Raw genomic sequence first — 12,581 nt, forward strand, 5'->3', positions numbered from 1 at the left:
GTTTAGGGCAGTGCAGTGGTGTTCGGGCAGTGTAGGGGGTCATGCTGGGGATGGTGTTTCAGGGTTTAGGGCAGTGCAGTGGTGTTCGGGCAATGTAGGGGGTCATGCTGGGGCTGGTGTTTCATGGTTTAGGGCAGTGCAGTGGTTTTCAGGCAGTGTAGGGGGTCGTGCTGGGGCTGGTGTTTCAGGGTTTAGGGCAGTGCAATGGTGTCCGGGCAGTGAAGGGGGCTGTGCTGGGACTGGTGTTTCAGGGTTTAGGGCAGTGCAGTGGTGTTCGGGCAGTGTAGGGGGTCCTGCTGGGGCTAGTTTTTTAGGGTTTAAGGCAGTGCAGTGGTGTTCGGGCAGTGTAGGGGGTCGTGCTGGGGGGTGGTGTTTCAGGGTTTAGGACAGTGCAGTGGTGTACGGGCAGTGTAGGAGGTTGTGCTGGGGGGTGGTGTTTCAGGGTTAAGGGCAGTTCAGTGATGTTCAGGCAGTGTAGGGGGTCGTGCTGGGGGTGGTTTTTCAGGGTTTAGGTCAGTGCAGTGGTGTTTGGGCAGTGTAGGGGGTTGTGCTGGGGTTGGTGTTTCAGGGTTCAGGGCAGTGCAGTGGTGTTCGGGAAGTGTAGGGGGTTGTGCTAGGGTGGTGTTTCAGGGTTTAGGGCAGTGTCGTGGTGTTCGGGCTGTGTAGGGGGTCGTGCAGGGGGTGGTGTTTCAGGGTTTAGGGCAGTGCAGAGGTGTTCGGGCTGTGTAGGGGGTCGTCCAGGGGGTGGTGTTTCAGGGTTTAGGGCAGTGTAGTGGTGTTCGGGCAGTATAGGGGGTTGTGCAGGGGATGGTGTTTCAGGGTTTAGGGTAGTGGTTTTCGGGCAGTGTAGGGGGTCGTGCAGGGGGTGGTGTTTCAGGGTTTAGGGCAGTGCAGTGGTGTTTGGGCAGTGTAGGCGTTCGTGCTGTGGGTGGTGTTTCAGGGTTTAGGGCAGTGCAGTGGTGTTCGGGCAGTGTTGGGGGTCGTGCTGGTGGTGGTGTTTCAGGGTTTAGGGCAGGGCAGGGGTGTTCCGGCAGTGTAGGGGGTCATACCGGGGGTGGTGTTTCAGGGTTTAGGGCAGTGCAGTGGTGTTCGGGCAGTGTAGAGTTCGTGCTGGGGTAGGGTTTTAGGGTTTAGGGCAGAGCAGTGGTGTTTGTGCAGTGTAGGGGGTCGTGCTGAAGGTGGTGTTTTAGGGTTTAGGGCAGAGCAGTGGTGATTGAGGCAGTGTAGGGGGTTGTGCTGGGGGTGGTGCTTCAGGGTTTAGGGCAGTGCAGTGGTGTTCGGGCAGTGTAGGGGGACTTGCTGTGGGTGGTGGTTTAGGGCAGTGGTGTTCGGGCAGTGTAGGGGGTCGTGCTTGGGCTGATGTTTCAGGGTTTAGGGCAGTACAGTAGTGTTCGGGCAGTGTAGGGGGTCATGCTGGGGATGGTGTTTCAGGGTTTAGGGCAGTGCAGTGGTGTTCGGGCAGTGTAGGGGGTCATGCTGGGGATGGTGTTTCAGGGTTTAGGGCAGTGCAGTGGTGTTCGGGCAGTGTAGGGGGTCATGCTGGAGCTGGTGTTTCATGGTTTAGGGCAGTGCAATGGTGTCCGGGCAGTGAAGGGGGTTGTGCTGGGACTGGTGTTTCAGGGTTTAGGGCAGTGCAGTGGTGTTCGGGCAGTGTAGGGGGTCCTGCTGGGGCTAGTTTTTTAGGGTTTAGGGCAGTGCAGTGGTGTTCGGGCAGTGTAGGGGGTCGTGCTGGGGGTGGTGTTTCAGGGTTCAGGGCAGTGCAGTGGTGTTCGGGAAGTGTAGGGGGTTGTGCTAGGGTGGTGTTTCAGGGTTTAGGGCAGTGTCGTGGTGTTCGGGCTGTGTAGGGGGTCGTGCAGGGGGTGGTGTTTCAGGGTTTAGGGCAGTGCAGTGGTGTTCGGGCTGTGTAGGGGGTCGTCCAGGGGGTGGTGTTTCAGGGTTTAGGGCAGTGTAGTGGTGTTCGGGCAGTATAGGGGGTTGTGCAGGGGATGGTGTTTCAGGGTTTAGGGTAGTGGTTTTCGGGCAGTGTAGGGGGTCATGCAGGGGGTGGTGTTTCAGGGTGTAGGGCAGTGCAGTGGTGTTTGGGCAGTGTAGGCGTTCGTGCTGGGGGTGGTGTTTCAGGGTTTAGGGCAGTGCAGTGGTGTTCGGGCAGTGTTGGGGGTCGTGCTGGTGGTGGTGTTTCAGGGTTTAGGGCAGGGCAGTGGTGTTCGGGCAGTGTAGGGGGTCGTACCGGGGGTGGTGTTTCAGGGTTTAGGGCAGTGCAGTGGTGTTCGGGCAATGTAGAGTTCGTGCTGAAGGTGGTGTTTTAGGGTTTAGGGCAGAGCAGTGGTGATCGAGGCAGTGTAGGGGGTTGTGCTGGGGGTGGTGCTTCAGGGTTTAGGGCAGTGCAGTGGTGTTCGGGCAGTGTAGGGGGTCTTGCTGTGGGTGGTGGTTCAGGGTTTAGGGCAGTGGTGTTCGGGCAGTGTAGGGGGTCGTGCTTGGGCTGGTGTTTCAGGGTTTAGGGCAGTACAGTGATGTTCGGGCAGTGTAGGGGGTCGTGCTGGGGGTGGTGTTTCAGGGTTTAGGTCAGTGCAGTGGTGTTTGGGCTGTGTAGGGGGTCATTCAGGGGGTGGTGTTTCAGGGTTTAGGGCAGTGCAGTGGTGTTCGGGCTGTGTAGGGGGTCGTCCAGGGGGTGGTGTTTCAGGGTTTAGGGCAGTGTAGTGGTGTTCGGGCAGTATAGGGGGTTGTGCAGGGGATGGTGTTTCAGGGTTTAGGGTAGTGGTTTTCGGGCAGTGTAGGGGGTCATGCAGGGGGTGGTGTTTCAGGGTTTAGGGCAGTGCAGTGGTGTTTGGGCAGTGTAGGCGTTCGTGCTGGGGGTGGTGTTTCAGGGTTTAGGGCAGTGCAGTGGTGTTCGGGCAGTGTTGGGGGTCGTGCTGGTGGTGGTGTTTCAGGGTTTAGGGCAGGGCAGTGGTGTTCGGGCAGTGTAGAGTTCGTGCTGGGGTAGGGTTTTAGGGTTTAGGGCAGAGCAGTGGTGTTTGTGCAGTGTAGGGGGTCGTGCTGAAGGTAGTGTTTTAGGGTTTAGGGCAGAGCAGTGGTGATCGAGGCAGTGTAGGGGGTTGTGCTGGGGGTGGTGCTTCAGGGTTTAGGGCAGTGCAGTGGTGTTCGGGCAGTGTAGGGGGTCTTGCTGTGGGTGGTGGTTCAGGGTTTAGGGCAGTGGTGTTCGGGCAGTGTAGGGGGTCGTGCTTGGGCTGGTGTTTCAGGGTTTAGGGCAGTACAGAGGTGTTCGGGCAGTGTAGGGGGTCATGCTGGGGATGGTGTTTCAGGGTTTAGGGCAGTGCAGTGGTGTTCGGGCAGTGTAGGGGGTCATGCTGGGGATGGTGTTTCAGGGTTTAGGGCAGTGCAGTGGTGTTCGGGCAGTGTAGGGGGTCATGCTGGGGCTGGTGTTTCATGGTTTAGGGCAGTGCAGTGGTTTTCAGGCAGTGTAGGGGGTTGTGCTGGGGCTGGTGTTTCAGGGTTTAGGGCAGTGCAATGGTGTCCGGGCAGTGAAGGGGGTTGTGCTGGGACTGGTGTTTCAGGGTTTAGGGCAGTGCAGTGGTGTTCGGCAGTGTAGGGGGTCCTGCTGGGGCTAGTTTTTTAGGGTTTAGGGCAGTGCAGTGGTGTTCGGGCAGTGTAGGGGGTCGTGCTGGGGGGGGGTGTTTTAGGGTTTTGGGCAGAGCAGTGGTGTTCGGGCAGTGTAGGGGTCGTGCTGGGGGTGGTGTTTCAGGGTTTAGGGCAGTGCAGTGGTGTTCGGGCAGTGTAGGGGGTCTTGCTGGGGGTGGTGTTTCAGGGTTTAGGGCAGTGGTGTTCGGGCAGTGTAGGGGGTCTTGCTGGGGGTGATGTTTCAGGGTTTAGGGCAGTGCAGTGGTGTTCGGGCAGTGTAGGGGGTCTTGCTGGTGTAGTGTTTCAGGGTGTAGGGCAGTGCAATGGTGTTCAGGCACTGTAGGGGACGTGCTGGGGGTGGTGTTTCAGGGTTTAGGGCAGTGCAGTGGTGTTCGGGCAGTGTAGGGGGTCGTCCAGGGGGTGGTGTTTCAGGGTTTAGGGCAGTGCAGTGGTGTTCGGGCAGTATAGAGGGTTGTGCAGGGGATGGTCTTTCAGGGTTTAGGGTAGTAGTTTTCGGGGTTTAGGGCAGTGCAGTGGTGTTTGGGCAGTGTAGGTTTCTTGCTGGGTTAGGGTTTTAGGGTTTAGGGCAGAGCAGTGTTGTTTGTGCAGTGTAGGGGGTTGTGCTGGAGGTGGTATTTTAGGGTTTAGGGCAGAGCAGGGGGTGGTGTTTTAGGGTTTTGGGCAGAGCAGTGGTGTTCGGGCAGTGTAGGGGGTCGTGCTGGGGTGGTGTTTCAGGGTTTAGGGCAGTGCAGTGGTGTTCGGGCAGTGTAGGGGGTCGTGCTGGGGGTGGTGTTTCAGGATTTAGGGCAGTGCAGTGGTGTTTGAGCAGTGTAGGGGGTCGTGCTGGGGCTCGTGTTTCAGAGTTTTGGGCAGTGCAGTGGTGTTCAGGCAGTGTAGGGGGTCATGCTGGGGCTAGTGTTTTAGGGTTTAGGGCAACGCAGTGGTGTTTGTGTAATGTTCAGCGCATCCTCTGCATCGCTAGGTGAGACCTAAACAGCAGTGTAACAAGATGGCTGCCAACACTTCCTGGATTAAAGTGTTGGCAGCCAATTAGAGCCAAGCTCGTGCTTGTGTAGTTAGGTCCCGCCCAGATATATAAAGATTTTTTTCCTTTAATATCTCGAAAACTACTGAACAGATTTACACCATTCAAAAAAAAGGTAGCTTTATGAACCAAGCACTACCTTTTTCCCAAATGTGGTGTAATTCCGTTCAGCAGTTTTAGCTGTAACCGTGTCTAAAGTTTCCTATGGGAAATTGAATTTCTGACCTCTATTTTTTTAATTTCTCAGGAACTACTAAACGGATTTACACCATTTAAAAAAAAGGTCTCTTTCTGAACCAAGGGCTACCTTTTTGCCATATTTGGTGTAATTCCGTTCAGCAGTTCGGGGTGTAGTCGTGTCTAAAGTTTCCTATGGGAAATAACATGGAGAAAACACGTTTTGGGACCCCTCTTTTTTCTCAGCCCCCACTTGGTGAATCACCCCGAATCTTTCAGGATAGGAGCTGACCGGAGCGGGCCACAAGTTTTGAAAATTTTGCGAAGATTCGTCAACCGGCGCCAAAGTTATTGGGAAAAGAACAACCGCTTTTCCTATGGAAACTAGGTCCTAACTATAACTATCTACTGGTGACCGTGTTATACTGATTGGCTGGCCACAACATGGATAATATATTGTGGCAACCATTACATGTCTCGAGGACTCAGTTCCCAAGTCCTGAACAAAAAAAATACTTAGCCATATAAGGCGGCAGGATGGGCACAGCCTGTACCCTAGGGCCATGTGGGAAGTCAAAATGTAAAAAGTAAAAAAGAAAACGTTGGGTCGCGGGCACCCCCTGCAGTTGTTTCCCTCTGACTTATTGCTTCCTGATCACCTGTTTTTCTGACCTAATTTTTGCTGGCTTTAGGGTTTTGGGCAATTCCCCTCGACATCGCTGCGCGGTTTGATGATGATGCTCTGCGTGGCTTGACAATGTCACATTGCCTGTAACTCAGCTAAATCCGATGGGGACGCGGTGACCTGACTGCATGGAAAAGGTCAACACATTAAGGAACTTTTTCAGCGGACCCTGCGTGGGTTCTGTAGCCTGTCTGACCTCTATTGTGGTCAGCCTAAACTTTGGATTTACACCGGTCCCTCTCTACCTCAAGGAACCTTTTGACCGCTGGTGACTTCTAAGCCCTGGTCACACATTTAATATTTAAAAACTCATATCTCGACTTCTGCTTATTGGATTTTTGTCGTTTTGGCCTTGTTTTACTCAGATAAATAGTCTCTATTTTTGTGGCGTCTTTTTGTGTTTTTTTCAATCAGTTACTGTAATTAATGTGTTGCACAAATATTTTACACATGAGCTCTAAAGTTAAGCCTGACTACTCTGTGCCAAGCTACCAGAGGGTGAGCACAGGTTAATTTAAGTTGTGTATCTGACCTACCCTGAGTAGGATTGTGGATCCTGCTTGGACAGGGTGTGTACTCCACAAACCAGAAACCTCAATTTCTAACAATTATAAAAAATATATTTAATTTCAAGGCAAAGTAATGCAGCATATGTAGTGTCTTCCCATCTGCAGTGTGTCCAATGGACTTATGTTAGACTGTTTTAAACACACAATGACTGTCTATTGCACTCTCACTGACATCTCATTACCTTTACTCACACTTCATTACCTCTCACACTCACTCTGTAAGGACTCTGTCTCATTTACAGGATGATTAATGGATTAAAAAAGAAAGAGTGTTATATTTTAATGTTTTCATTAACAAATTTTTGGACACAGTCGGGGGTCATTCACCTACTCCGTACTAAATATTATGGCATTGTAGGGGTAGTCAACTTTGCCAACAGCATAGGACCTTATGAAACGTTTCACATTTCTATTTACACCAGATTAATTTGTAGCCCTGTGTGTTAAGACTTTTGAAACCTAATTCTTTAAGCATGTTCACCCCTGCTTTTCTGTACTCTTTGCCTGACTACATTAAGGTAGTGCTGTTGTTGTGTGGGCATTCATAGCTGCAAGTGTCCCCATGGCAAATATCCCACTTTAAGTCAGTTCAGAACAGACATCACATTGTATTCTTGGACTTGAGCTTGTACTGTTAATGTTGCAACTACGGGTTTGAAACCCCCAGCAGTAAAGCACAGTTGGGTAAAAAGTCAGGGTTAGCCAAAATATCACACATACCAATGGGATACCTTGCAGCTATGAATTGTGTTGGTATGTGGAAATTCTTGTATCATGTTTTCACTACTATCTAATTAGTATGGTGACAACACTCTTCACATGAATATTTCGCTACACCTTGTATTGAATGTTTAAACCCTATGGTGTTTCATAGATGCCATGCTACCATTACTAACTTGTTAGAAAAGGAGGCTGATGTATCAAAGGGTTTTACCCATGCTCTGTCTGTGGGTAAACACAATAGTACATATTGGCCACGATTATTATGAACCAACCATTTCACCATGTAGTGAAAGAATTAAAAGCTGTCAAAAGATCAAATATGATTTTATTCTTCCTAGATTCTCTACAGTATATAAAATAAGTAGATCCGACCTTAAATATAATTCTAAACCCTGCATCTTTAATCCAACCTCACAAAATGGAGGACACCGAAGGAAGAAGATACAGTATTTTGTGACATCCATAAACAAAAAAAACTCAAACAGAATAATCCAAGACCCGTTTTTCTTGCTGCTATCTTGTATAACAGATGTACACTATATTGGCCCCCTTCAGAAAGAAAATAATGACTCATTCTCTAAATTTCAGTTATTTGAATGGCATTTTAGTTTGCCGTTGTGCAGGTGTTTATTCCTGTTTATATTTTTACACTGATGAGGGTTGTTTCCCTTTCGATGGGGTTTTAACAGTTATTATGGGTTTAAACCTAAAACAGGAGAGCCTACCCTAGGGCTAAACTAGTCACTCCTGTGGGTGACTTCCGGGTACATACAGTGTTACAACTCTGGTGCCCTGTCTATAGACAGTAATAAAACTGGGCCAGGTGATATGGTACTAAAATGTGTTTGAAACCGAGCTTGCAAAAGGCACTAGATCTTAGAAGCAGAATAGGTTAAATGTACATTTTTCTGAGTTAGGTCTGGTATAAGTTTGTTTAGTTTATCTAAATGCTTATTTATCATGTCCATCTTTTTCCATTAAGTGATTTCCTTATTTTGGGGAAGAATGAACTGTAATACCAAAATATTTTACATTTTTAACAGTTATTAAATGCATGAAACCCTGGGCTAACCTACCAATTACTCCATGCAGGAGCCATATTCGATCTTCAATAACTTTAGTGATAGAAAAAGGTGTGCTCTGTATCAATTTGATTGAGAGAAGATTATAGAATGTCTCTTTTTTAGAGATCATTATCTGTCTATCATTAAGACTGTAAGGAAGAATTGGTGGAATAATTTGGGTGACCATGACACCTTATGCAGTTTAAGTTTTGATGGTGCCCAACTGAACTGAGTCAGTCCACATATTCGAGGCTTGCACATCTTGTAAAGAGCTCAAATCTTCCTTCAAAAGATTTAAATCAGAGGGGGTGATTGAAGAGACTGTGTAAATGCTTTTAGAAAGAGTCTGAAAACCACTATCAATAACTTTGAAAGTGGTTTGCATTATTTTTCTACCAGCATCCCTAATTATCTCTGCAGCTTTCCTTTCAGAATATGTAATTTCTTCTTTTATAGCATCATAAATCATAGTAGCTATACGCCTTTTTTTTTTACTGCATGCCCCCCCAAAAGAAAATCACTTAAATATATATTGTCTCTTATTTTGGCATGTATTTCTTCGCAGCCCTCAAACTAGATTGTGTAAGCCATCTTTAGCACAACTTCCATACACTATAAGTGGTTTTAGTCATTGGGGAATATGTATTATACCGAGGGTCTGGTATATTTGCTACTGATTGACAGCTTTAGACAGAAACCTGGACTAACATGTACCAGTATTTGTTGTCAATTAGGCTATACAGTCAGAACCAAACAGTGTTCAATTTAATTTTAAGTTCCATTGTGTATCATTTTATTCAAATCATGAACAGCAATATTTTTTTCCACTTCTAATTAGCAAAATGTGTTGAATTAGTTTTCACAATTAATGCTATTTTTAAATATTAAGGGGCGCAAAGCTCAGGCAAGTTGTTTGCTGCAGTCTTATTTTAAACTATATTTTTTCTAGGAAACATGTGTGCTCTGAACAAAGTATCAGTTTACTCAAGTTTCCAAAATTTAGCTTGCCAGACACACTTTTCATTCATATTTTCTCTCTAATATTTGTAACATTATTCTAAAAATGAACCAATGAACTGCGGTGAATAGACACATCTATGAGCAGTAATCAAATTCTTTGCAATTTGTTCAGGTTCCTGAAAATAATAAAATGCAAAAGTGTCAATACTGTTAAAATATTAAAACCTTCTCTGTAGAATGGTTAATTAGTGGGTTCTGCCAATGCCCCCACTGTCCAAAGTTATATACTTCCCTCGGGCTGATAGATATATGAATCTAGTAATGTCCATAACAATAGAAACAGAACAGATCTTAATGATTCTCCACATCTAGATATTGATCTTAATTGTCCAATGAAGCATACAAACTCAAGTCATCCCGATATACCCGGGATGAGTTGAGTTTGTATGCTTCATATCGAATATCGGGTTAATATGAAACGTTTACTCCTAGAGTATTTGCTAAAGAATAAAGGTACTGCCCCAATTTCGATAGTTTGGAATTGCATGAAAGCATATATACAGGGGTGATGGGGTGACGCTTCAGTTTATCACGGCTCAAAACAAGAGTAAATGGTTAGAGGAAGTCCAAATTTGGCAGAAATGCTTGGATTTGGAAAAAGATCATGCACAGGCAATCTTCTTAAAAGATCCGCGGGAGCAGCCATTATTCCTGAAACTAATTGAGAGGCAACAAACGCTTAGCAGGGGATTGAAGGAGAGGGTGGCTGTAAATTTTCAGAAGAGCAGTGCCTCTCAATATTAGCATGGAGAAAAGGTGGGGCGGTTGTTGGCTTATCAGATTGCTGATAAAAAATAAAATAGTACTATCCGCCGGATTACAGGGGAAAACGGTGTAATCCACACGAACCCTCAATCCATTATGGAACAAGTTGCCATATTTTAACAAAATTTGTATCACGGGTCTGATAGCATAGACTATCGGATTGCAGCTAAATATATACAGGAATGCCCGACTTAATTTTCAACAGCAACAGATTCTTGAGGGGGAAGTCAGTCGTGGCGAGGTGGAGACAGCCATTAATGTACTATTTTCAGGGAAAGCAGCCAGGTAAGATTCAATACCACTTGAGTTTTATAAAAATGTTTATAGATATGTTAGCACCAGAGCTGTTAGAGTTGGCCAACGCGCTATTAGCAATGAAGAGGCCGCTCCTCGATCATGGGAGTATACTAATATTATTGTTTTTCTCAAAGAAGATAAACCCGCTGAAAAACTGAGCTCCTATTGGTCTATCTCCCTGATAAATGCGGACGCCAAGATCTTTTTAAAAATCCCAGCAGAGCGCCTTGCTCCAGTGCATGATGTGGTTTCAAAACAACCGCACAGGGTTATACCTGGCAGAGACACTATAGTTCATACTACTACTGTGATTGCGGCATTCAATGCGGCTGGTAAAACTAAAGGTATGATTAGACGCGGAGAAGGCTTTCGACTGGGTCATATGGGGAGCACTCTGGTTGATCATGGATAAATGTGGAATAGGAAGTCAGTTTATTACACTCATTCGGAGCCTTTATAAGAACTCGGTTGCTAAAGTAATGGATGGTGGCCACTCGTCCTCGTCTTTCCTGATAGGCCGGGGCACACGGCAGGGCTGTCCACTCTCTCCCTTGCTGTTTGCCTTGTTCATTGATCTGAAAATGATGGCTTACGCTGATGATGTCTCAGTGTTCACTAGCAACCCGAAAGATGCTAAGGAAGCTGAACAATTCAGCTCTTTTTCCAGCTACAAGCTGAATCTCTCTAAGACGCAGGTCAATTTAAATTTAAGTCACACACTCCTGTGATGGGGTGGCTGATACTGCTACCTATCTTGGCATATGCCTATTTAGTCATATTGATAACATTATTCTATTAAACTATGAAACTTTTTTGAAAAGATTTGTAGCAAAACTGCTCCAATGACATAAGCTTCCTCTGAGCATCCTGGGTAGATGTAATATTGTGAAAATGAATATACCTCCTAAGTTTTTGTACCTGTTTCATTCAATATCACTCCGAGTTCCAGACTCTTTTTTTAAGCGATTGGATGGGGCAATCAGTAGCTTCATATGGGTTTATAGGAGACCTAGGCGTGCTATTCACCTTTTGAAGCTATCTTATTTACAGGGTGGATTTAGACTCCCAGACTTTAAGTTATTTTTCTGGGCTTCATTTACTGGCTGTATTCGAAGTTTACTGGTTGGATATAATGCTGAACCAACTGAATATGGGTATCAGTTAGCACTAGATATTGATTCCCGATTACCTATACATAAACTGATGGATCCCAATTATTTTAAACGGGTGAGGTTCAGAGTAGTAAGGGATATAGTTCGGATTTGGCGAGACATTTGTACAAGATTGTCATTACCAACTGCACACTCGATTCCTCTTTGGGGCAATCCTCTCTTTCCCAATATATTTCATGATAACGTGGGGCGACTTTGGGGTCAGGCGGCCATAGCTGATCTGGTACAGCTGTTTGATAGGCAGGATTTCCGGACATCTGCTTCACTACAGGCTGAATTTGGGCTTCCACAGCATCATTTTTGCAAATATCTACAAGTGAGGGATTATATTGTTATTGATCTTAAGTATAGGAGCGATACAGCAACGACTGACCTTCATACCTGATATATTTCTGGACAGGAAGCAAATATGGCCAGTATAAGTATAATTTAACAGAAGTGCATGCTTTCTGTTCCTGATGATAGTTCTCAGCTTGCTTTAAAATGAAGCCAGTGTCTGATGATTACAGTAACGGCGACCGAGCTAAAGGATGCATTAGCTGTCCTAGATCATTCAATTACCTCGACCAGTCTTAAATTACAGCAATTTAAGACAATTTGTATGTTATACTACACACCTGATCGTATTTCGAAATGGAGTTCAGTGGGGACTTCCGAGCGTTCATATTGCCCCAAATGCAAGCAATAGGCAGAAGATCTAGTACACATGTTAATTAACTGTCCTAAGCTTAAAGGTTATTGGGATAACATATCTGAATTAATTACAGTGCATACCGGATCAAAATATACTTGAGTGAGAAGGAAATCATGTTGGGTATTAAAGATGGATTGACCCCCAGTTTGAGAGCATTAATTATGATTATAATTGTTAGTGCGCGTCTTTGTGTTGCTAGGGCATGGATTGATCCTATGCCACAAACGGTGTCCGAATTTTGGTCTATTCTTCATCAAATTTATGAATGTGAGACTGCTATTGCTAAAGCTCGGGGTCCTCGATCAGTTAACGAAACAGGGGAAATATGGTCTTTTGGGCGTTGGTCTTAGTCGAATATATCTCTATTTGGCCATCCTGGTCTAATGTATTCATCAATCATGAATCTTGTTTGTGTATCATTCTGTGTTACTCCTTTTTTTTTACTGGAGTCATTGGGAACTTATTTATCAGTGACTGTATTGATTATTCTGACTCTTGTTAAAAAGCAAATAAAAAGAATTAAAAAATAAATAAAACTCAGTCGTTTAACAGCATTTACATTAGGCTTGGTCAAAATGTAAACTGCAGGGCCCAAAATTTGATAAGGCACCGTTTCCCATGTATCACCATTCAGCAAAGGGTACACACTGATTTTAATAACAGAGTAATCCCTTTTATTTCACTCAGAAGATGTATATGGTGCAGTTCCTGAATCTCAATAGACGGTATTGGAGTATTGGATTTTTAGGAAAAAA

At 45.9% G+C, this 12,581-nt stretch overlaps 1 long non-coding RNA gene across 1 annotated transcript in view; it reads left to right on the forward strand.

The window, feature by feature from the left end:
• Positions 1-12,581, forward strand: part of LOC146802358 (uncharacterized) — a 205,447-nt gene that overhangs the window by 119,675 nt on the left and 73,191 nt on the right. The gene's annotated exons all lie outside the window — the stretch shown is intronic.

The sequence above is a fragment of the Triturus cristatus genome, chromosome 8 (assembly GCF_964204655.1).
Source record: "Triturus cristatus chromosome 8, aTriCri1.1, whole genome shotgun sequence".
NCBI classification, from domain to species: domain Eukaryota; kingdom Metazoa; phylum Chordata; class Amphibia; order Caudata; family Salamandridae; genus Triturus; species Triturus cristatus.